The sequence below is a fragment of the Pteropus medius genome, unplaced genomic scaffold, assembly GCF_902729225.1.
Source record: "Pteropus medius unplaced genomic scaffold, Ma_sr-lr_union100, whole genome shotgun sequence".
In the NCBI taxonomy this organism is placed as follows: Eukaryota; Metazoa; Chordata; class Mammalia; order Chiroptera; family Pteropodidae; genus Pteropus; species Pteropus medius.
This window is the reverse complement of record NW_024342473.1, coordinates 3554408-3581240: the sequence shown is the minus strand read 5'-3', so window position 1 is coordinate 3581240 and position 26833 is coordinate 3554408. Positions and strand designations below refer to the sequence as shown.

The following is a 26833-nucleotide window of genomic DNA, read 5'->3' as shown; positions in this document are numbered from 1 at the left end:
GAAAATATATGCTCAACTTCTTTTTCTCCCCCTGGTGCCAAGGAGTGTTGTGCAGAAAAGCAATTTACTTTTCCTGGAAACTGAGAGGGAGAATATTTATCATGGTTTAATATCAAGGGAATCCTAAAGAGTAAATAATAGATATTATTGTTTATACCCTCAGGGCAGACTGCCTGAAAAAAAGGGAGGAATCAGGCTTTGGAGGTTTTATAGTGATACTGTTTGAATGATTATCAAATTAGAGCTAAGTTATGTGACAAGGGATTTAAAGTTATTTTGAAAAGTGACTTTAAAAGAATGTCATCATTATTACAAATTACAACTTGCTTCTACAAAGATACATAGAAACTATTGAATCTTAGAATAAGTCAATAAGCACCAAGCAGGAATTGACAATATGTAGGTATAACTGTGATAACTGTGATAACTAAGAAAATCTCTACCTATATGATTTTTATAATTTAATAGGAGATATAATCATGTAGATAAACATGGAGGAACTGGAGACGTGGAGACTAGTCAAGACTTAATGCAGATTTTCAGATACAAGACAAGTGAACACAAAATAATAAGGAATAAAGAGTCTTTCAGATAAGAAATCTATTGGGATCAATAAAGTGAAGAAGATGAAGGACTTAAATATAATCCCCAAGTTTACTCTTGGACTAGGAGGAGGATGAAGCCATTACAAGAGATAGGCAGTGCAGAAGGATAAGTAAGCTTGATGGAAAGTAAGAGAAGGAGAGAAATAATAATGAATTGAGCTTAAGGCATGTTGAGCTGAAATGTCAGCAACAGATCCACAAGTTGATGTTCAGTCAGTTATGGAAACCATTCAACCCAATCTTCTGAGATGCTGTCCCTGGACAAATTTTACTTTCACAAAGGCACTTAAAATTCTGTTTTTTTTTTTTTCCTGTTCATTTTGTTATTCATTTAGTCAATAAGTATTAATCGAGTTCCTTCTATGTACTAGTCACTCTTTGGATTCACAAAGAGAAACAAAATAGATATGCTAACCCTTTCTCATGAAGTTTGCAGTAAACTGGAGGAGACAAACAACAAACGTTGAAAAATAAGTTGATTAGTGCTATAACAATAATAATAAAGAGGTAAAATAGGTGGGATGTATTTTAGAATCAGTAGTCAGAGACATTCTTTTGGATGAGGTGACCACCTAACTGAGACCTAAAAGAGGAGAAGGAGCTAGATAGTCAAAGATTTCTTTTAGGCAAAACGAACAGCATGCATATGGATCCTGAGGCCCGTAAGAGCTTGTCAGTTTTAGGAGTTTGAGACAGTGTAGTACGAGATGAAATAGACATGTTAAGTTTACAATGATGGAGACCTCAAAATGGAGAGAGATGTAAAGTATGCATCAGATAAGAAACCAGTTTCGTCTAGTGACCAGAAAGAAGAGGGATGTTTACCAAGAACAAGACTCCTTAGAAAACATTTTTCTGATTTCCATGTAACTAATATCACTCTTTCCATTTAGAAGCATCTCAGTAAAATGAAACAGAGCAAGAGTTTATTGAAGAAAATGCAGTAATAATCCTTCATCAAAGTAGATCTGTGCTATTAGGCAGAGAGAGTGAAGTCCGCATGAACTTTGTGGTTGAGAAGAGGGAAGCCATGTATTTAGAAGTACTATCTAACAAAGAATGCACATTTTTATGATGGGCTATTTCAAATGTGAGTACAAAATTTTCTTTGCTATTTATAACACAAAATAAAACTGGCAATAGTGATATTATTGGTTAACATATATAGCACAACTTTACAATTTACAAAGAGTTCTTATACCTCCATTTATTTCTTACAACGATCTGGTGAGATAGATGTTATTATTATTAATTTTATTTTACCGAAGAAACCGAGACTCAGAAAGAAGACAATTGCCTAGGACATTACACTAGCAGATGGGTAAAGCCCCAGATATCCCTAAAATCCCACATTTTCCAGGAGACAATTATGCTTCATAATAAGCATAATTATTATTATGCTTATTATGAAGCATAATAAGCATAATAATAATTTATTGTTATTATTTAGTCAATAAGTATTAATCGAGTTCCTTCTCGATTTATTGTGGATTAATAAAAACTGTAACCTTTAAATGTGAGCCCAAACAAAATGAAACTCAATGAATACCTATTAAACATTACTGGCAAATGGTGTAAGTAATAAGCCTCATTTCATATATGGGGAAATTAAGGTGAACTGATATGAAAGAACTTGAGTTTCAAGCCAAATGAGCTTTGATCAAGCTGAAAGATGGTGACTTCACCTAGTAGCTCTAGGTTCCTATAAGATATGAGTCTTTAAAAATACAAATGGAAAACAAAAGGTAGATGATCTTTTCATTTATGGTTTTAAACTATGCTATTTGAGGATGTAATTTATAAATTGCTTATTATATAATCAAATAGTATATCAATGAAATATAAAGTAATGAAAAAGTTTAATAAAATTTATAAAATCACCTGTTTCCCTAGGTTTGAATTAGGATCACTACTTCTTTGAATCTAGTCTATATTATATAGAACACTAGGATATAGATTTTTACTTTCTTGAATAATGTTCATATTGATACATTCATATAATAAAGACAAATTCCCTCAATTTCAATAGAAAACGGAATTTCCTTACTTAAAATCCAGAACCATAACACTGAATTTTATTATATTCTCCTCTTTAGTTATATGAGAATATAGAGAAGAAAGGTTATTAGAGAGAAAGAATGGAAATTTATGAAACATTTCAGGATGGGTATATTTTGGGGGTGAGAAGAAAAGAAGCTCAATCTTCATATTTGTAATAGGTAGTGGATATTAACTGAATTATTCTGACATTGGCTAAACAGATGGTCTAACTATTAAAGATATACTGGTAGAAAAAGTATACTAGTAGAAAAATTATATCTGAGAAAAATTATATTTATTATAATACATTATATATAATTTGAAAACTATATTATATAATTATATATAATTAAAATTTTATGTATATAAATTATATATATATATTTCACTATAAGGTCAAACTTGGGAAAGATGCAATCGCAATCAAATTCATACCTTAAATAAATGTTTCCTGTGGTTTCATTTATATCAAATAGGCTAATGTGTAGCATTAACCTATTGCTAGGCATTAGCATTATTGATGAGTCTGTGTGTAACTATTAATCAGTTTGCTTCAGAGAGACAAACTACGGTTCTAATTTGTTTTCTTAACTCTACTGAGATCTGCCTTTATTTCTTTCCTTTTAGCAATATCTCATGTACAGCTGGGATATGTATTGTAGCTGCTTAGCTTAAAGCCGTACCTCTAAAATACTGTCGTCTTCTAACAGGCTAGGTGGGATCTTCCTTATTAAAGAAAGCCATATGCTGAAAACATGTATCTTTATTGCTTGCAGTTATTTAACCATAACTGGATCCTTGTATCTGGTTAAATTTACTTCAGATAGATATCTCAATTCTTCCTTTTCTTTCTCTCCTGCAAAATTGTGTTTGCTGAAAATGAGGATCCATGTTGGCACAGTGCCTTTCTGGTTAATGCAAACAAATGGAAGATTGTATTCCTTTAGATTCCTGATATGCTATCCAAGGTTAAAGTTTCATTCTCATAAGAAAACTAAGTTCTTTAAAGCCATTCCAGAGTTTGATATATTTTTTTTGTATTCACTGTTGTTAGGTATAGCTCAGGGAATAACAATGAGCTATGGGGCTGCCTACTTCAAGAATCCTGGTACAAATCCAGCTCATTTTGATAACAGCTGGACAATTTAAAGACTTGATGGATTAAAGATTGGGGGAAGAAAGAGGACAGATTTAAGGTTAGAATCTATAGGCCACATTTGACTTGGCAACTGTCCATAACTTTTGAATAACCATAAATCTGAATGTTTATATTATTTCCTTTTAGGAACACCATGATTGGACTAACTACATATTTTCATGAGATGACCAGAATTGTCATGCATCAAAGTGCTTATGTGTCAACAGACATGGGCTCCAGAGACCCACTTCCCTGCTGAAGTGGAAAAAAAAAAGAGAGAAACGTTATGAAAATGTCACTCTTTTGGTGTCTCGAAAATGTGAAACACGGGATCCTGTCATTGGTATTACTTTCATTTTAGTTTTCCTAAGTTACCAAATGGCAACTTACTTTGAAATAAACACAACTCTTAGAGTGTCCATGTATAAATGAAATCTTCTGATGTACCAAAATTCTCATTTTATCTTCTACAAAATGTTCTTCTACAATTGCTAAAAAGACAACAAATCTTATCTGTCTTACCATGGTAACTATCCTCCATGTTTTGTATGTATGAAATTATTCTCTCTCTTTTTTCTATCATATATATATATTTTCCTTTGCATACTCTCTTCTCTTTGTTTTTTTCTCATGTGTTTTTCTCAGCTCATAGTTTCTGCCTCTCATTTGTCAGTCCACTACTGTCTTATAAGCTCTCAAAGTCACCCATTTTTGGTTTCTTCTCAGAACAGCTTCACTTTATAATACATATTCATGTGGCTATTAGGTACCTGAGGAATGCTTTGCACAAATCATATTAATTTGATTTCTCTCTTCATACTTATTTATATTCAATGTACTTTTATTTATAATTATAAATATATTCATCCATTATGAGAGATTTAAAAGCTCAGAGGTAGTCAGACATTTATTTTTCATCTCATTTACTCCAGGATTTCCTCAGTACACTATTCTTAGAATAGATTCAATTAATTTGTTTGCTCTTCACTTTGAGACTTGGCCGTATTTGAGGAAGCTTATAACAGTAGTGATATTATCAAAGTCTGGATGGCAGAAAGAGGCAGAGGAACCATTGCTTAGTAATTAATGAATTAGAAAGTGCATTTTAAACACAGTTATAAATTTAACTGGAATTAAGTAGACTTCATAAAGTTCTATTATAATATCTTAAATGCAAAAGAAAAATCCCTCCAAACAAAATAAACGTATTACATTTAGAAAATCAAATTTTTACACTGTCATAAATATGTATTTCAGTTCCCAAGGAAAGAAAAAATAAATGATTCATGGAGCTATGTTAAAGAATGATATTTCTGGATTAAAAATGATAGTAATCACAGCATGATCCCTTTGTTAGTTTTAAAAAGAAAGCACTGTGAAAATCAAACAATAGTTTTAGACATAACATGGTCCCTGGCTAGAGACTACACTATACTAGCTAAAGAAAATATTTCTGTAACAGGCAAAGTTTGAAGGCAAGCTTATTAGTAATTTGAGTTTTTTCTTTTAAGTAATTGGAAAGTATTTTCTATCATCAGGTATAGTTCAGCATAAATCACCTAAAGGAATTTTTAAAAATTCACAGAGAAGAAATACGTTCTATAATTGTTGAATAAATATAGAAACCACATGAAGTGGTGGTGATTAAAATAGAAAGCTATAAAAACAAAGAGCTGCTTTAAAAGGTTTAACTAGAGATGACCAGCATTGAAGCCCTTGACTCATCCATTTGCCAGAATGATTAGAGATCAACACAAATCTCATTGGCTTCACAAATTCAGGTTAATTTCCTTCAAGCACCAGATCATCTAAGATCAATCATTGCTCTGGGTAGGTCAGAGCTGCTCGGAAAAGAGAATTACTACCTCATAGCTTCAGTACTCTACTTTCTCAGGTGACACCAGCTTATGGCTAGCAATGTTTCAACAATATTTACAGTTGAGAAAATCTGAAATGGTGGCAGATATCTTTGAAGGCTAAACATTACTACTCTAATTTTAAAGGGATTAAGAATCACCTGGATTGATCAGATTAGGACTAGAGATTGGTATTTATAACCAGCTCCCTAACAATGCCTATGCTACTGGTCTGAGGGCCACACTTTGAGTATAGAAAGGGGCTAAAGATACTTGGGCTTTCTAGAAGATTGTTAGGATATTCTGAAAAAAATCTTTGTTCTCTTAAATCTCACTGTGGATTATGTACAGATTATTGCCAGTCCTAGTAGATTTTCTATCCTTACGTGCCCCTATATCTAACCTGAGATCCACGAGTTTGGCTACAGAGCATGCCTTTTAGTTTGACCAACTCTCACACTTTGTATGAATTGATCCACGTATTCTTTTCCTCTGAAATATCTTGGTGAGACTTTCTAGAGCAATAAACAAGTCCTTTCTTAAGCTATTCTCTATTTTTTTTCCTATTTAAAATTATAACATGAAATAATTTGCATTACATAGAAAACATTTGGTTGATTGTTACACAGAAATCAAACAATTACACATAGGAATGTGTGCTCTTCTTTATAACAGGCAAGTTGATTTCTTTCTACATCTCTGGTCTATATTATATGCATGGAAATTTCTTTCTTTATACCTCACTTCAGAAATTAGTGCATTGAGTAGATGTCTATGTTATGAGACAAATGGTGATAGATCCTTAATGAAGAGCAAATATTTATTGAACTGCATTTTGGCCGATAATGAGTTAACGGGTTAAAGAAAAGTAATGATAAATCTAGATATAGTGAATGTACCACCACAAAAACCTAGGCCTGCCAAATATTATGTTTAAAAAAATGGTCTGTTTATATACTTTCTAAGGCAAATATTGCTTAGCATATTTTGTCCTCTAAATGCATTTTCCATAAAAATTCTGGATGTCTATCAGTGAGGAAATTACTTCTTGAACTTAATTGGATTAAATAGATCTGTTGCACATTACATAAATATGCAGAACTCTCTTGAATGATTTATTAGTGGCCTCACCCTTTATAATAAGAATAAAAGTGCTGCTGAAAAACCTTTCATATTAATATATATTAATTACTTTTTAATTTTTTTAAATAGAAGTCTCTTTTACTCCAAAGACTCATAAACACAAAAGGTAAGATATGTTTTTAGGTACTTGAAAAGACTGCTTATAAAACTGTGCATCCTTTAAGTTTATAAAAGTCTAAATTTAATATTTATATTAATGTTTAATTTAAAGAGTACATATATATACATTTATATATATATATATGTATATACTCTCTTATGTTTGAACAAAGCTTCTGTTTCTGTGGACTCTGGACTACATGTCTTTAAACCTGAGGCAGAAGCTACAATTTCATGATATTCTGCTCAAGTTCTATTTGAAAAAAAAAAAGCAGTAATAAAGAGTAGGCTAGAGGAAGAACTACATATTGAGATGGCTATGTAAGTTTCCATGGAAAGTATTTTAAGCAAATGATACCCAAGACAGGTTATATGTTTATTTATGGGACAAACTTCCACTTCTTCCATTATACTCTGAAGTAAATGAATGCTGATCATGCTCCAGTCCCTTGAACTATATGCATTTAAATTAAAAATATAGAAAGCACAGCATACACTGAGGTGGGATCTATTGACTGTGTCAGTAATAGCAGCGTTTTCATTTTTCCTTTTGTAATAGAAGTCATTGTGTGTGTTCAGGATGGATTCTTGGTCTTTATTAATCTCAGCAGTGAGAGCATTTGAGATTTTAAAAGCTATTGATTTTTAAAAAAGAGATCGTATTACGTCCCATTCTATAGAATCCTTCAACTTCTATTTCAAATCTGTCATAAGTGAGTATTTGGTGAGGAGGCTCCAGCACATGGTGATGCATTTCAGACACCTTCTTTAACGTGTCTTGAAAGATTTGGATATTTGTTTAATTTTAAAGAACAGAAAATATTCTTGCTTAATTGATGATTTTTCTTTATTCTTTTCTCTACCCCTTTCTTTTAACAATTTGATAAGCAAGTCTCTCGATTATGACAATAAAGGTTGCAAAATGGGCACTTTTAAAGTGCCTTTTATTTGCATACTCTCTCAAGGCATCCGGAGTAATCAATTTCACTTCTAGTCACTTCTTTATTTTCACTTGCCTCTGAATTTTATTGTCTTCTCTCTTGAAGTATCTAAACCTTTGTCGGCCCCTGGAATAAATTGTTTACTTTTCTTTAAATTAAACATTAACTTATGCTCTTAATATCAGTATAAAATGAATCTTGAAACAAAATGGGTGGCTTTTTCTGTTACTCTATGATATTGCTTTATTTCACATCATGACTCTATAGTGAAAAACACAAAAAGTAATGGATGCTAAACATATATTATGTAGTGAAACCTATTAAAACTTTGCTTGTATTCATAATTATTTAAAAGTCTCTGCTTCTTCCCCCCAACCCACACACACTGCAGAAATACAAAGCAAAAAGATGACAGTAAAAAAATTTTTTTGAGATAAAAACCCATTTTTTTCCCTCCTATTACGTAGTTTGAAATTAAGAGAATTCCATATGTCACCGCAATTCTCATTCAACTATTCAAAATGAGAAAAGGATGAGGCAATGGATCCTTACAATCCATTATAAAGCGTATTCTAGAAACATGGGCAAACATGACACATGAAAATTAATTTTATAGTGGCCACTCTAGTTGTGGCATAGAACTTTACATTTAAAGGCCCGGATATACAGTCATGAAAAATCCCAGAGAATGAGTGTATGCAAAGGTTTAAAATTCATATTTGGGTTTAGATTTTGAGAATGGGAGGGTAGGGGAATATTTATTAGTTAAATCACTTAAAACAGTATACTTTTTTCCTTTGATGCTATCTTTGTAAGTTAGATAATAAATGTATTTTATATTTTCAGCAATTTACGTATGTACTGGCAGCTTTGTAATTTTACATTCAATTACTATAGAAACATTATCAGCTTGTTCTTATGCTAGCTATAAAACAAAGTGGCTATAAGGAGATAAATCCTTCAAACGACTGCATATTTAAAAAAAAATAAAGAAACTAATGGTTTGTCTATAAAAAATAATAGTACTCTTCAGAAAAAAATTTTACATAATATCTTCGGATTAATTACATTTTGGATGCAAGAGATTCTGAATTTTGCCTTTGGGGATCTATAATGAGAAAAAACAATATTATAAAATACCAATTTACTTTCATAGATTCTGTTATAATCTTTTGATTTATAATAAGAAAAATGAATCCTGCATTATATATTATTTAAGCATGCATTTTTCAAATATATATTTCAAATAAAGTAATACTTTGAATATTTTGAAAAGTGTTGAAATTGTTGTGGGGTAAAGGGGGGGAGGAAATCCTTGAATTTTACCACGGAAGTAGAAAGTATTAAATTTTTTGAGCTTTCATTTCCAGTCATATTAAGTAAGTATGTGATTTATATAGTCATTTATATGATTAAAATTTTGTATTTTTTCTGAACTTAACATGATACTGTATTCACGTCTATATATTTCTACTGAGGCTTTTTATTCTATCGTTTTAAAGACTATAATGAATATTTTTACATATTTAATTTTTTTCCTTAAGAGTGAATATTAAAGTTATTAATAATTAAATTAATGTCTCCAAATCAGAAAAATTACTTAACAATGACATAATAAATCCAAAATTATATACATACATAAACATATGTATACATGCTTCATTAAACATTTACAAAAGAAAAAAGCGATTGTGGTTAAGGCAGAAAGTTGGTGAGATATTATATGTATTTGGTCAGAAAAGAATAACTTTCCACTGTATGTATATTTTTGTACTATTTGATTTTTTAAAAATCATGGATGAATATTAATGATTTTATCCAAAATTGCATTCATTTTATTACAAATCTATGGACAGTCATTATTGTAATGGAAATTAGAAAACTTTGTTAAGCAAAATGGTTCATAGTGCCTGATATGACCAGTGCCATCTTAAGAAGCTATTTGCTCTAAGTGACCACCACTTTACTTCCAAAGGTGTGGGTCTGTATCACCTGAAAGGAATGTTATTACATAGGTAAGTAAGCCCATTAAATTGCTTACTGTTTTGTAATATACAGCTCTTAATAAGCATTGTGCCACTGGACTAACAAGTCACCTGTATTCCTGCAGACTACATATATCAAGCTCCCCATTCCCTTTTGGATTCCACCCTCTTGTTACTGCCCAAGACAGCTTCTGTGCATAAGTTCCCATAATAAACTGTTTAATTCTGGAGTTATCAGTCTCTTTCTTTGGTTTCTTGGCCCAATATTCCTCTAGAGGTCAGTGCTAGTACACCTGGGGAAATTTTCCCCAAATTGTTCTATTCAAGGACTTTTCTAGACTATAATAGGAGCTCAAAGAATATATATTAAAAATTATAGAATAAATAAATTTATTTTAAAAACTTGAACTTACATTCAGATATATTTTTAAATCTATTTGCTGCCAACAAACTGGATATACTAGCTATTTCACTTTTCAATAAGTTGTTTAACGATAAATAAAAATTAGAAATTTACCAATTAGATTTTTAATTCAAGGAATTTAAAACCACTCTTTTTCCTTTCTTCCTAAAGCAGTCCTTTTCCACCCTATAATCCTGGAGGGTAAAATACAAATGATCTTCTCTCAAAATGTTAAGAATCATACACAATGACTACAATACAAGGTAAGATATAGGAGGTATTTTACAATGGAAGAGCTATGTGTTATGAAAATTATTCAGCATAAGGTTTTGAGTACCAAGTTAGAAAGAAATTTAAACAAGACCCAGTGGATAAGAGTGAAATCATTTATAGGACCTATATTGCCCAATAAATGACTGATTCACACTGGATTTATGAGGTATAACTTCATGAAAACATATTCATAAATGAGTGATGATAGAAATAATTCAGTGAAGTAATTGAAAGCCTAATAAATGCTATTTTTCTTAATTTCAAAGAAGAGTTTTTAACTGTTCCATTCTAAGAAGCATATTTTTCCAAACATTTCATTTGAAAATTATTCAAATATACAGCAAAGTTAAAATAATACAGTAAGCATTCATATAACAACTACATCCAACATTTTATTATATTTTTCATTACCTATGTATCCATCTACCTATTCCTAAGGAGCAAATTTTAAGAAATAGTTTTTACATTTTTGTAATTGTAACATATGAAATTAAATCACATAACACAACCAATGTATATTTTAAATAAGACAGTAATGTTTTTCTTTCAAGGATTGTTTCTAACTTAGTGATGATCTTACAATCGAAGATATTTTGGAAATATAGTTTTAGTTTTGACATAAAAGATGAATTAACTTTCTATTAAGTTTTTTTAAGAGATATTTCACATTGTTCAAATATTTGGAGTTAACTTTAGCACGATATCAAGACTGAAGCTCATCATTTCAGTATAAAAACATGAATCATGATTGAATTACAGAAGAGTAACTTTTATGGCATATAAAAGAGTGGAACAAAGATTATAGGAAGAATTTAGAACATTAAATGTCAGGAACAGTATTTCCTCAGAAAGTTATTAACAGGTTGGCATCACTGTCTATTTAGGCCAGATAATCCTTTTTCTTCTTTTTTTTTTTTGCTTTGAATACTAATAAATGCAACCATAATCTCTCCCTTATTTTAGTTATCTGAATTCTTTTATATTCTAAATTTTTAGAGAATAAATAATACAAAAATATAATCTATATGTTCAATCTCTGTTGACTCCCCCACTTTCCTTACTCATTAATAAATCTTCAAGAACTATTGTTAGTTAAATTAATTGACTGTAGCTGTAATGTAAGTGCCCGTATGATTTTAGAAAAAATATATGAGAAATTCAAAAGGAGAAAACTTAAAAAAAAAAAAAAACAAAATAAAACCTGTGGTTTGAAATTTCTGTATTAGTACTCAATTACCTGAAATTGTTAAAGAATCAGTTATTTCATGTAATTATTTCTTCCCACATCACATCCCACACAAAAATACTAAATTAAAAACTAATCCTTCTAAAATGTGTGGGAAAATGCTCCTACTTTATAAAATAGTGACTTCTAATAGTAACTTCATGATAACAATTTAGCAGAAGCATCATCTTTTTGTATTCATTGTACTGAAAAATATTAAATAATATTTTTCTCCCAGAACCTGTTTCTCCACAGAAAAAAATGGTTTGTAAACTTTTTTTTTTTCATAATGCACAGCTGTTATGTCTCTGCCTTTACTATCTTCCTATCTCTCTTATTCCTGTCAGAGATCCTGTTACTAATGTTCACCATATTTTCATCTATTCCTTTTCATTGTGGTTATAGGGGGAAAAATGTGACCAGAGTAATAGTACTGGGTGAAAAATAAGGACAAAATCTCTGAGGGCTTGAGAATTTTTAAAGAATGAATTATGTGAGCTCAGTATATAAACATTTTGACATCTATTTTGTAAATATTCAAAGACTTAAAATCCACATTTTTAATATGTTCAAATTGTTAAAGAATTTAAGTAAATAATCAAAAAATATGGGGTGCTACTGAAAATTATAAATCAAATTTTAGGTTTTAATTATGTATTTTCAAAAAACACTGAACGCTAGTTTGTCTTTAATTTGTAATGGGTTTTTAATTATAAATTTAATCATAATAGCTAATGCATATTGACTGTATTCTATGTACCAGGCACTTTTTAAATTTCTTTATCTACATTAACACATCTGTTACTCATAACAGACCTATAAGTTTAAACTCTAAATGTGCACAATTTATAGATACAGAAATGGAGGTAAAGAAAGTTGAAACAATTTGCTGAAGGGGAATTACTGTTTAGGCTCAACTAGTCTGGGTCCAGAATCTATATGCTTAACCACTCTGGATACCATATATTAATGCAACTTCACATTAATATATATTCATCTAATATGCATGTTATTTTCTTTTAAAAACATAATCTTTGTTCATTAAAGAAAACTATAAATAAATAGGAAAAAATTTTTAAATGACCAGAATTTCTACCACACACACATGAAAATAAACAATATTTTGATATATTTTCTTATTCTTGAAAAGTTTCATAGCTTTTTAAAACAAAACTTTAATCATATTTGTTATATATATTGTATTTGCTTTTGTTCAATTTACTTTTATATCTTAAACTCTCTCCAAACCATTATATAATTCTTTTGATCATTACTTTTTAGTTACTGAAGAACATGCCATCAACTGCTTACAAAATGGTCTTATTTTAAACTAAAATTTATAAAAAATGATTGTTAAAGCTAGTATCAATAAGCCTGATAAAATATGTACCATCTCTCTTTAAAATTCTACTTAAAAAAAAAAATTCTCACTGGCTCGATGATCTAGATAAAGTCTTAGGTAATAGAATGTTAGGATGTATATAAAAAGGGAAGGATAGGTAGTCATATTAAGAAAGTTTGATAACATATACATACATCTTATATAAATATATGAATAAATCTCTAAATTGAAATTGCTTGATATTTTCACTTTAAATAGAGAAGCAGGTACAAAAGTATAATTTGAATAATGAAATCCATTCCTTAGACCTCATTTAACGTACATCACCTGTCAAGTAATAAATAATAGTACAATAGCCATTGTACATTCTTCTATATCAGTCTTGCAGCCTAAGTAGCTCATATTAGAACCTTTGATTGCTCTCTGGTATTAGCTCAGCTGGGTAGTAAAAATGTCCTTAAATCTGATTAAATAATTCAAAGTAAGCTTCTGTAATTTAAGTATCTCTCTTTCCCCAAGTCATAAATAAATATGACATGAGCTTTTCTTCCTCTGATGCAAACCGACATGGAGCAATGCAGAATTTTTCTTGTCTAGTTAACAACTTGCGGTTAAGTACACAGCAGAAAAATGCAACCTACTCATCGATGAATATAATCTTCAGGCTCAGCAGCCCAAGCAACACAGCAACCAGATTTCTGACATTTAATTTCTACCAGGACTATAAGAAAGGGTTAATTTATTCTGTCTGTTATGATTGAGAATCTCTGTCTCATTGGCTAAGATAGCAGGGTGGAAAGAATCATATATGATAGATGAAGATCATGCATTCTTGAGCCCAAAGCACTAATACTGCAATCTGACAGATAAGTAGGAGAAAAATATATTTTCATTTACACACACATAGTTATATCATGCTATTTTGTTTCACTAAAATAATAAAGTATAATCTGATTTTACAGATATCCAGCTAATATTAAAGGAAAGTTTCTTTAGATTTGTAGAGGGGGAAGAGTTATGCAAGATATTCCCAGAGTAAGAAGGTGCAAAGCATGATTGAAATAAAGTTTCTCTTGAAATAGTACATCCAGTGTTACTTCTAATGGAAAAGAGCAGTAAACAAATTGTCAGCCTTTTTCTTTTTCAGAGACTTTTCATTAGACCATTTTCATGTTTTTTTTTTTTTAATATCCATATACTTTCTTGGGAGGAAGAATTCTATAAATACATGAATAGGAAGACAAAATTAAGACAACATAAAATTTTGGAGCTGTAGAAGCCTTCAAGAAACCATATAGTCTAAATTTCTGCCTGGAATCTTCAGATGGAAAATTGATCACTATTAATTCTTTTAACAAATGCTGTTGAACTCTTCTGTGTTTTCCTCAACTGAGCAAAAATAGGGTGTTTTCAAACCTTTCTTCAAAAAGGGTAAATCCAACACATATGTTGGTTATCTTTTGATAACATTATATGCTATAAATCAATTAGCGAAATGACCTGTCTTACATATATTGCTCTCCTTGGAAAACCTCACTAAAGAGTAGCTTTTTTTTTCTTTCCCTAAAAATAATTACAGTTATCATAAAAATTAAATTTTTGAAATATTCTACTTTAGAAGTTTTTAGCAATATTAAGTATTTATTTTTCCTCTATAGGCAAAAAGAGTAGGTAGTATGTATAAATAAATATTTAACTATTCGGTTTTGTTCTTGCATCTCCTATTCCCATTGAATCAACTTTAGGAAAAAGGCTTAAAATTCATTAGAGAGTCACTGCACATCTGTGAGGTTTTTTCCTGGATTTCATTCTCTCTAGAGGCCAAATTTTTGAAAATTTGAGCTATATAAAAATGTGCCTTCTTTGTCTGATTAATGAGAAAATTAAGCAATAAAGATAAAGGTCTAAATATACTAACTTTCTTTATGTTATCTGAATATTTTCTGAGCATTTACTACTAGCTATACAATTAGTTTTACATTACTCATCCTATTATCACAACTTATAAACTAAACTACTTCTCTTGAATAAAACAAGTTTCACTTAAAAACCAAGTTAGTGAAGCTATTTTACAGATTTCGATGTTGTAGTAGTACATTACACTCCTGTAAAATTAGGGTACCTTGGTTGACGCATTCAAATAAATCTTAATGAAGCAGCACTTTAAATTAGTGTAATGCTTCATTGCCTCACACAATATATACAACCTAATCTTATTTTATAAGTGGAAATAAATATTTTTTCTTGAAAAAAAATTCTAGCTTTCTCTGTAATTTGTCACTTGATGTGTCCATCAGAGTGCTGATTTATTAGCAAAATAATGCATATATGATACATAAGGTAAATTCTCTTGAGAATCAGTTTAAAATGTCATTATTTGAACAAATCAGCTTTATAAATAGCTGCAAAAAAATTCCGTAGATTAGTCTACGGCCATGCTACCCTGAAGAAGCCTGATCCCGTCTGATCTCCGGAGCTAAGCAGGGTCGGGCCTGGTTAGCACTTGGATGGGAGACCGCCTAGGAAGACTAAGTGCTATAGGTGTAAAAAATAAAAACATAAGGGATTGTAAACTGACAAGGTCCTTGCAATCTGTGAGGTCAACCAAAGGTTGCCTCACTTAAAAAAAAAAAATTCTGTAGATTAATTGTTCACAAGTTGGCATACCTGGATCTGCTTTAATTATGTAGGTACCATTGTTGACTATTTCCAAGGGCTCCATATAATCTCATGGCCTCCTCCACCAAGTGGTGATGCTCTTTGGAAGCAGCATATAGAACACATTAGCCTTCTCCTGTATCCAGAATGTATCGTCATCCAGACAGAGAAAATGTTATTAAACAGGAAGTCTCCTTGACTCACATGTTAGATAGTTTTGGTTTAAAATATTTTGTGGCCTCTGCCAGTCTGGTGTTTTCTCGGTGGATAAGTATCGTGATCTAAGAATGTCCATGCCTTTCTTATCAAAATGGAATTTATTGGCCTTTCCTTATTGGATGAAATCAGAAGTGACCTGCTATTAAAGAGACCTATTAAAGGTATATCAACACCAAATTGAAACTTTCTTCATGGATACATTTAGAACTATGAAAGAGAAATGGGCAGAAACCATTTCCCAAATATTTTTTGCTGAGAGGATAAATAATCCTAATGACAGTTGTAGCATTTTTTGAATGCTGTGGTATAGAGAAGATTTTAAATATATCACCTCTAATTGTCTCCAAACTCTGCCAGGTAGATTCTATTATATACATTTCACACATGTAGAAATAAAGGATCAGAAACTTAACGTGAGACTCGATCTCCTTGACATCAACGTGTTTGTTTCTTTTGTATGACAACGTCTTTGTATTTGAGTCTCCAGAAACTTCACCTTGCAAAAATTACTTATGAACAGGAAACAAGAAAAAAAAATCAAGATATATGGTTCTCAAATGGGACTTCAGCAAGACCCACTGAGACTCTACCGAATGCAGCCTGAATGCAAAACAACTGCGAGGCTTACTCACGCGTTCAGCGGTATGTTCCCCTGCATATACTTTACAGCTTCAGAATTAGATGGTTTAGGTTTTGTGGGGCCAGAGTGTATACAACTTGGGGTGGCTTCTTCTTTTTTTAAAAAAATATATATAAAGACTAATTTAAGTACAAAATAAATATTTATTTAGAATAAGAAAATGAAACACAGCAAATATTGAAATCTTGGGCATTCAAATACCTTTCTTTTGAGATCTCTTTACTATAAATAAATAAAGGATCTTACAAGCAAATAGTTTATGATCTTGATTGCCCCTCTAAACCAAGATCATTATATACCTTCCATTAACTGCCAGTACTCACAGGTACCTATGCATATAAAAGATCCTGAATATCAGGCTTCTTTAGCATCATGTAAATTGTTTTGAGTGTAGACGATTCAAATGCACTTTAGTAATATTACCAGTTATTCCTGATAATGAATCTTTGGGTTACCCACCTTCAATCCACAACCACCAATAGTTTTAGAACACACACACACACACACACACACACACACCACATGCATGCACACACATGCACACACACACATACTCACATATTTTATAGTCTCAGAGGAAGGAGAAACTAACTCTTGGCAGCTTCAAGAAAGATTTCATGGGAGATATGACAATTTAATTTTATTGGGAAGATGTATAGGAGTCTGTTAGGCAAAAAGAATACAGAGAAGCAATTCCGGTTGAGATGAAAGCTTTGCCCGAACACAGGGAAACAGTGTCTGGGTCTTCTCTGACCCATCTTGCATCCTGTAATCTGGTGCAGATCTAGATCCACTGTGAGTGTTTCGGAAACCTCAATGAAGTTTGAATAGAGTGATGGGAAGAATGCTAAGGCTTTATCATTGCATGCCCACAACGCAGCTAACCTAATAAAGGAAAATTGGGTCTAATGATTAAAGACCAGAGTTAAATATATTATAAAATTTAGAATTATGACATTGCTCGTATCATTTAAAAAATCAAAATTCATTCAAAATAAATTATTTTAAAAATTATAAAACATCTTAATTTAAAATTACCAGTCAAATTTTAGGCACAAGTTATACATATATATGACAAATAATATAATATATAATGTTATATATAATATAAATTATCATTTAATTGGGTCAGCAATTACAAGCTAATTGAATGATACAGTGTGGGCAGAGATATGTCAGATAAAGTGCTGTAGCTTAGTTTAATTACGATCTCAAATGTCGTTATACCCAGAGTGATTCTTCACACAACAATGTAAAGTGTATATTCATAATATTAAATAAGCTATTTCCATGCATGATTTAGTAGTGATAAAGTTAATTACAGCAATAAAATTAAGATATTAATAGCTTATTTTCAGTTGCATGGAGACATATCTAAATAGTGATATCCACAAGCATCAATAATCTGCCTACGGATTATTTCTACGTCCTCTTTATTTTTCTTTTTAGCTTTAACAGTAAAGCTAAAAATAAGTAAGAAATGAATATCTTCAAGTAAATTTGCTTTTTCCCCTAAGATATTCTTTAATACACAAATGCTTGCCAGGCTTAGTGATAAAAATTGAAGGAAGAGTCATTTTAATTTGCAGAAATGTCTACTCCTATGTGTCTCCATTCTGCCCTCAATTAGAATGTGTAATTCCTGGGCAAGTTATACTGCCAACATGAGTATCAGAAATAAATTTTGATTCATTTTGTGACATTTTCAATCATGTCTGGCATTTACTTTAAGAACCACTTAATCAAAACTGTTCTAATTTAGAGGTTCTGATTATCATTTAAATTGATTCACTATTTATTGATTGATTAAGGAACACAATCAACCAATATTATGTGGTTTAAATTTTTCATGTAATAATTTATCTTGATAGTAATCTTCTTTAAAATAAATTATTGGGTATATCCTAAAATTCTCCAGATCCTAAGACATGGAAATAAATATATTTTTTCAAATATTAATGAAATTGTAATTTTTTTCAGGTTAATTAAAAATTAAGTTAGATTATTGTAAGAACACCCTTTAAACACCACTCAAATTGGGATGAAATTTTGTGGTAGATGCCATACTTCTTTGTCAAATAGCTCACATAACTGTTCAAGAGTCTGTTAACATCACTCCAAGAGATATCTGGGTAATTAAACTTCGCTCTGGTTCCATAGCACTAAATTCAGGAGTGTACTTCGTTCAGGTGGGGTGATCTTAGAAGGGCATGAGTGATGGATGAGAAGTTTGTTCAGAATTAAGTGAACAAGGTATTTACTGTACAATAGCAATCTTATTGTTCATTGTACAACCCCAAAATTGATTAGAAGCTCCTGGCTCAGGTGTAGTGGTCACTAGCATCTATCTGGGCAAGGCTGTGTCCCACTCTACTTAACCCGCATGTTTTTTAAGGCTGGACTGAAGTGAACAGTTGAGCTTTCAGAAGGTCTGATGTGACCCTTAACCACTGAGAACGATCCACAACTGTTTCTCCTAGTGAGGTCTCGCTGGGGAAGCCCAGAAGCTTATGTCAATATTTGTCATAGTATAATGTTGCTGATTTCTCTGCTGTCAACTGTGTGCTTCCTTCACGTCTATCTTTTAGAAAAGTAAACTTGTGTAATTTGCTAAAGTTAAATCTGTGTCTAATCTTAAATATTATCACTTGCAATTTGTTACAGATTTTCAATATGTTTTCAAGAAGAAAATATGTAATACTCCATAAATTAAACTCACTCTTTTCATTTTTTAATTGGTTGTAAGTATGAAAAACAGCTTTGAATTAAATATTTCCTTTTTTATGTCTATGTTTCCACTGAAATAAACATCGTTTAAATTAGTATAAAATTATAATCACAAGCAACACCTAAACCGCAGAAGCTTAACTATATATATTAGCACATCATATCTTTGCCAATAGGAAATGGACAATAATTCTGATTTCTAATTTCTGTTTGATAGTCTTTATTTTCCTAGCTATTAAACAGAGCCAGTCTTAAGCAAAAGCATATGAGTTATCATTTACAACCAGAATCCTCCATTTGGAAACAAATCTTTTATTTTGAGAAACTTTTTTCTACACTGGACTCAAATAAGCTTATATTACAAACATTCCCATTAGAGTCCTGTTTCTGACCTGATTTCAATTTGATTGAGATTGACACCTTTCCTGCATAGTGTATTAGTCTCTGTTTTCTGCTAGTGCTTTTGATAAACCAACCTTTGCATTTACATTGGGTAGGAGCTAACAGTTTACTTATTATCTCAATCCAGACAATATTTACATTTTAAGTCATTCCCTAGTGGTAGTTCTCATGCTTTTAACTTACAAAGGATTGCTTTAAGTATTCCCCTGTACATCTTGTTTTGAAAGATTTTGACTATCATTTTGTATTTTTGTGAAAATAAGTGATCAAAATGGACACTATGATGAATACATATGAGATTCACATAAGAGTGTCTGCTCTATCAACTGCTTTTCAGGAGCTGCAGTGATGTCACTAACAGTTCATCTGAATGTCTAGAATTACTATACTTTCAACCAAATGTGAAGAAGCAAATTAAGGTTTTTAATAAGGATTTCCAAAATATTAAAAGTTATCTTTTAGGCTTCACTACTACTTATGTGGACTTCTACATGGGTGGAAGAAAGAACTGAAGCAAAGAATCAGTGTCTTAATCCAAAAGAGTGATTTCGAAGTTTAGAATTTTCTACCAGTGGTGGAAATTATTTTAGGTGAATTTCATGCTCAAAAGATATGTTTTTAAACATTATCCTGAAACTATTCAGATATTCTAAGGTGGCTTCCCCTTCTAAGAATTCTGAAATTCTATCTTTTATTTTTATTTATTCTTTGAAATTCTACTTTTTAAAAGTTATTGAAATATATGTAGCATAAACTCTGTTAATCTCAGTAAAATAAAATACTAAAATATGTAAAAGTTGTATAAACTTTATAATTGATTAGAATATTTTTTGGTATTAAAAGAATGCCCTCTGTAGCCCTATTATAACTTCATTCTATTCATTCGAAGAAACCAAAGGGTTGAATTAAGCATTTTCTAGATCCAGTGCTTACAATCTATGCTTCTTGACTTAATTAAATCTAACATTTTATTTTTTATTGATTCATTATTCTCTTGAGAATCTGATTTAATAGTTGAGTTATATAGTCTATATTAATAGCATACAAACATAACCTATGAAATTATTTAAGTATTAATGCTGTTTGATACTTAGAAAAAAATTCCACATAAGAAAGCACGTTTTATTCAAAGTCATTCACTTTATTAATAAGGGAACATGATACTCTTTACCTTGGGAGCCACAGTATATCTTAATGTCCTCAATTTGAGTCATTTATGTTTCAAATACACTCCACAGGTACAAACACAATACCGGTAATGTTTCACCTGTCTATTCCCCAATCACTCATACATCATTAGCTTCTTCATAGCTACTCTGGCCATGAACTCATTTTAACTCTATGGTCAGTTTCTTCTGTGGTGCTCCGAAAGCAGTCCTTGACCCTTTGCCTATGCTAAAACAGCCACACCAATATCTTTCCCTAGGCCGCCCGCAGTGTCTGCTTTCCTGTTCCTGCCCTGGACTGACAACATTGTGGGGCGCAGTTAGCTTTACTGACCCAGCCAGCCTCACATTCACGTTGCCCAGTTTCAGTTCAGACCTCACCATTGTACCACAGTCCTCTATTTTGCCATCAGTGCCCTTGATGTGCTCCCTGCTTTCATAGTTTTATTATTATAAGTCAGTTTATAACTTTTGAGAGTACATTTTCCAATCTTGATTTGGCTGTTCTATTGGCATCTGTTTCATAACAATCTCAGGACGAACTCTTTACCATCAGGTCAAATTTAGTTTTCTGCTGGCTTTCTCTGGTCCCTATATAATACCATTTTTCAGTTCTTTCAAGACTGAAACCCCCTCTTCCTCCTTAATCCCCTTCCCCAAGGATATAAAGTCTCTCTTTGGGATGAGGAGTCTTCATATCACACTTTTTGGTTAAGTGATTTTTGACAAATTAATGAATTCTCTGGTTTTCAAATTTCTTTTGTAGAATGAAAAGCGTAAGCCACTACTACTCAGTGTAATTGTGAGGCTTAAATAAAGTAATGAAAAGTGTTTTTCTTACCCTAGACTTAATGTCCAAAGATTCTCCACTATATTTGCCCTTTTCTTCAGCCAAGTAGCCTAATTGTTTTTACTTCTTAGTTAGCAACCAAGCATCTCTTCCACCCATTTATTCATTCAGATCTTTCCCACACGGAATGTCTTCTAATCTCTGCTTGTTAAAATCTTTCTTTAGGCATTGTCAAAGTCACCTCCTTCAGAAGGCTTTCGTGATCCTGCAACTATATTTAACTTGTATATAAGCTATTTGAAAGCAGAAAACTATCTCTATATCCTTATAAATTCTTAGCATAGTTTCCCACAGAAAGCATGTGCTTAATAAATAATTGAATGGACTAAGAATATTTCTTATCTGCTTGCCAGACTCATATTTTTAAATGCCTACTTGACATTTTCTTAGGTGAGATAGCCTACTCTTGTCTCATATTCCACACAATAAAACTAAATTTTCATCACTTCCTCTTTAGTTGATTTTATTTCCCTGCATACCTATGTTCAATATTCAATCAACATTTCTTTATGTTACAAGATTAAAAACTCAGTTATCTCTAAAACAAAATTGTGATCAAATAATACAATAATGAAAAACTGAAAGCTGCCTCAAATCCCTGTTATTCTTCCATGATTCACCAAGAAATGTAAAAGTTTTCCTATTTAATTTTCACTTTTTAAAAAAATTTCATCTTAGCCATCCTCCTTATTCTTAATGAGTACATCAACTTCGTAGTAACTTATCAGCTTATAAATTTAGCCATTCCTGACATCTAAATGAAAATAGTTTTAAAATTAATGTTCTGATATTTAATATACAAACTTTTATATTAAAATGTCAGGGATTATGAGGTGCATGTTATAAATTATCTGGCAAATGATAACTACTACAATGCATAGTTACAGTGCTTTTATCTTACATTTAATAGAAAAATCTTTGGCAGAAACCTTTTTCCTAGGTTCTCTTTAATTCACCTTTGATAGTTAGCTTTTTCCGGAGTTGCAGAAAAAATATCATACTCCACATTGCTTCTAACCACCTCCCAAACCATCATTCTCTGCTCTTTTATCCATATTATAACAATATCATAATAACAACGAATATTTATATACTGATCAATTATTATATGCCAAACTCCACATTAGAAATTGTATATTAGCTGTTTCACTTAATCCTTACAATCACACTATTATTGTTTCCATTTCACAGGAGAGGATACTGAAATTTAGGGACATTTAAGTCACTCAGCTCAGGTAATATAAGCAGTAAGTTTTACAGCTGGAACTCAAAACCTGGTCTTTCTGCCTCCAAATCCTGTATTGATAATGACTCTATTATACAGCTTTTTCAAAAATAAGAAGGTTGAGGTTCAGACTACTTTCCTGTCACTGATCTGACATGCTGAGATAATTTCTTTATCTCTCTTGATCATCAAGCTAAGAGCTATCTAGACAGCTGCACAATCAATGAGCTCCCTGCACTGTCCCTTGTGTGGTCCAGTTTCATACCTCTATGCACTATTATCAACTCGATTGGTTGAATTTCTCCTCCATCTAACTAAAAATATGTTTAAATAATATACATTTTAGTTTTACACATACTTAGGAGAAAAATGTGTGATACACATGCAGGTGGAATCTCAAGGGTATCATAACCCCCTCCCCTTGCCTTCATGTGCCATATTTATATAAACAGAAACTCTCATCCATTAATCCTTCAAAATGACTCCCAGGATATTCCATATCCTTCATTCCTACTGTCACCATTTCTCTGGACACCGCACTAACCTTCTAACTTGTTTCCATCATCTGGTCTCTTCCCTATAATCTTACCTATGCACACCACGATCAGAGTTACATTTCCAAAACCCCACTTCGATCGTGGTAAACCCTTGCTCACAAACTGAAGGACACACTTCAATTATGTAGCCTAGCTTCCAAGGCAATTAAGTTCCTTCTAAATACTTCATCTGATTTCTCCATGAGGTCCTGCTATAGCTAACACACTACTTATTCTATGCCTTAATGTGAAGTCACACTTATTCTAACTTATATGTCATGGGGCTTCTCTTTGCTTTTCCAGAAACATTAAACCTCTTTCTTTATACCTCTCCAAAGCTTATGCCAGTCTCCTGTTTTCTAATATGAACCTCTTTTTTGAAACCGTTATCCTCTTTGACTTTACCCCACAGTTTAGCACAGAATTACACACACACACACACACACACACACACACATACACACATGTGTATAGTAATAACTCTTTTCTCCCCACCAACTCATTTCTCTTTATACCAGCATGTTATAGGTATAAACAAATGTCTAGTATCACCTCCCCCTCCCCACACCCACTTTAATGTGGAATATATTTGCTGTTTAACAAAGTGCTTTCAGTTTGAATTTTTACATTAAAAATTCAAAATGTATTTTTACTCCACCTATTATCTTAGATAAATGTCATATTAAGAGTTTAAAATGAAGCAGAATTAATGTCAATTAAAGGGAACTTGTGGCTTAGATAGTTTCTGTATAAAATATAACTTCTTCAGGACTATCAACATTTTCTAAACCCATAATACTTAAAGTCAAACTAAAAGCTTACAAATAAATTCAGTCTAAAGTGAACATTTTTGTTGAGCAAATTATGTTTTGCAAATTCTAAATGCAAAATGGACTTATTAGGTTTAAATTGAGTAAATGCAGGGTTTAGAGAAGAGAGACATACAGGTGAGAATATTTAACACACTAAGCTCATGGTAGCAGTCTGGGACAGACTCGAAGCTTTCCAACAGATGCCTATGTATTTTCTATAACATATGCATTCAATACATTTTTGCTGTGCTGCCTAACTTACCTTCAAGATAGGGCCCTAGAGTACTTAGACAGAGCAGGCAGCCACTGTACAGCAAATTTAGAGAAGTTCTAAAGGGCCACTCTCAGCAACACTTTCCCTCTCGGATATTTTCAGAGTGCCTGAAATGCCAATTTCCAGTAGTTAAGGCAAGGAAGCCCAGTTAAAATGCAAATGAACATATATTGCTAGAAGGAATGACTCAAGGGGGAAAAAAAAGTACTCAAATCTCACCTACTTCCCAGTTCTGCCTCAGGCCAGCCTGCTGAGAGGAAATCCTATATTGCTTCAAAGTAAAGAACTTGGGTGTGCTATTCAGGACTTTTTTGTCTTGATTCTCAAGACGATTTCTCTGTACTTGAACATTCCAAATTTACTTTCTTTAATATTTATGTCCTTTTGAAATTTCCCCCAAATGCCCCAAACTATTTTCTTCAAATAGATGAATTTGATTGTCCCATTTCTTAGAGGGTGTCTAAGTTTAGACATCCCTGGCACAAAGTGTAATATATAACTTAAACTAGTCAACAGAGCTGATCTGTACAGATTTATAACAACTTTGCCCAGTGAAATTCCTCTTTTAGAACACTGTGCCCCATCAGAGTAGAGGAAACTTGAGAACAATTACTTTTAGAGAAATCTACTCAGGTATACCCACCTCAGTCCAACTAAAACTTCATCTAACTCAGTAATGTTACTGAGAAGGAAAGTAACACTGACCTTTCCAGTAGATTTTTAAGATCTATTTTCTAAACAAATGCATTATAAACCTCTTCTCTAATTTAAAACAGAAGAAAATCAATTCTAGAAATTGAATTTTCAATTATCGATTTACCATTTCTAAATACTCAACAGAAGTAAAAGTTACTAGAGTTCATGCAGCCTCTATAGTCAGTAATAATACACCCCAAAAATATATTCTATTTTTACTAAATTAAATTTTCAGTTGCACTATAATCAATTTAATAGAATTTTGGAGGGAGAAAGGTAAATTTATTAAGTTTATCTCAGTCTCAATAACAAAAAAGAAAAAAACATTCAAGATTCGCCAACTCTGAAAATTTTAAACATGGTATTATTATTAACCTATTTTACTGTATGACAGTATTTTAAATTTTTATTTTTTCCTTTATCTGAGGGAGTTACTTAAGGCAACTTCTTTCAGTAAAACAGTGAAATAGTTATAATTTTTATTAAGCAAAGAACTCAGAAATACCAGGAAAGAAAAGGATTTTAGATTAAATGTGTCAAATAAGTTTTTCTGTTCAATTATTTTTATCACCAAGAGCATCAGTCTGAGAAAAACACGTTAGTTTCAGTGAAAGTATTTTAAGAATTTACTTCCTATCAAATCTCTCTTGTAGCAAACACTAGGCCAAGTATTTGAACAGACTGTTGGTTCTGATCCATTGTGTATAGGTCATAATTTCCAACACAAAGAAGTCATTCAGATGTGAAGTCCTGCCAAAACACACCTTGCCTTGAGAAAGGCCCTATTTAAGTTTAGCATTGGAAAAATAAAAGTGTCATGGAGATATGATTTTACCTCCAGATCACATAATACATTCTTATTGACAGATCCTAGTTATACTTTGCTACAGTAGAACTATCAAGAATCTAAAAACAATCAAAATTATGAGATACATATACATATACTCAGATTTGATCCATAATCCATCTAAAAATTGTATGTAGATGGAATGGAAATCTATCTGTGTCAATAGCAAAATCTAAATAAGAAAAAAAGCTTTTATTAAAAGTAAACTCAACCTTGGCATAAGTTAACAGGTTACTAATATATATTTGAAATAATTTGACTAGATATCTATACCTTATCTTGATATAACTTTAATTTTTCTTTGAGCCAGATAATTCTGGAATCTATAAAAAAAACCCAGTCCATTATTTTCAAGTCACATTAGTTACTAGATCATCTGTTCTAAATGAGGGGAAGAGAACAAAAAGAGAATAAACTACCTTGGCAAATTTATATTAGCGAGACCTAAAATATTTATTTTTATAGTGAAGTTGGCATTAAGTCTGTTGTAACAACTCTTTTAAGATCTCAAAAATATCATTAACATATATTGTGATTTAAATTTACTTTAAAAATCCACTTTTGCAAACCCAAATGTATTAGTTATCCAATACTGTCCAACAAATTAGCCCTAAACTTCATGGCTTAAAACAATAATATTTACTATCTCGCAGTTTCTGTGGGCCTCAAATTTGGGTTTTGCTTAGTAGGGTCCCTTGGCTCAGGGCTTCTGACAAGACTGCAGTCAATGT

The 26833-nt window shown here is 31.6% G+C and overlaps 1 protein-coding gene and 1 pseudogene across 13 annotated transcripts in view; one reads left to right on the top strand and one right to left on the bottom strand.

The window, feature by feature from the left end:
* The window catches only part of NLGN1 (neuroligin 1), a 957494-nt gene that overhangs the window by 159767 nt on the left and 770894 nt on the right, over positions 1–26833 (bottom strand). The window lies entirely within an intron of this gene.
* Positions 15476–15594, top strand: LOC120604727 (uncharacterized; annotated as a pseudogene).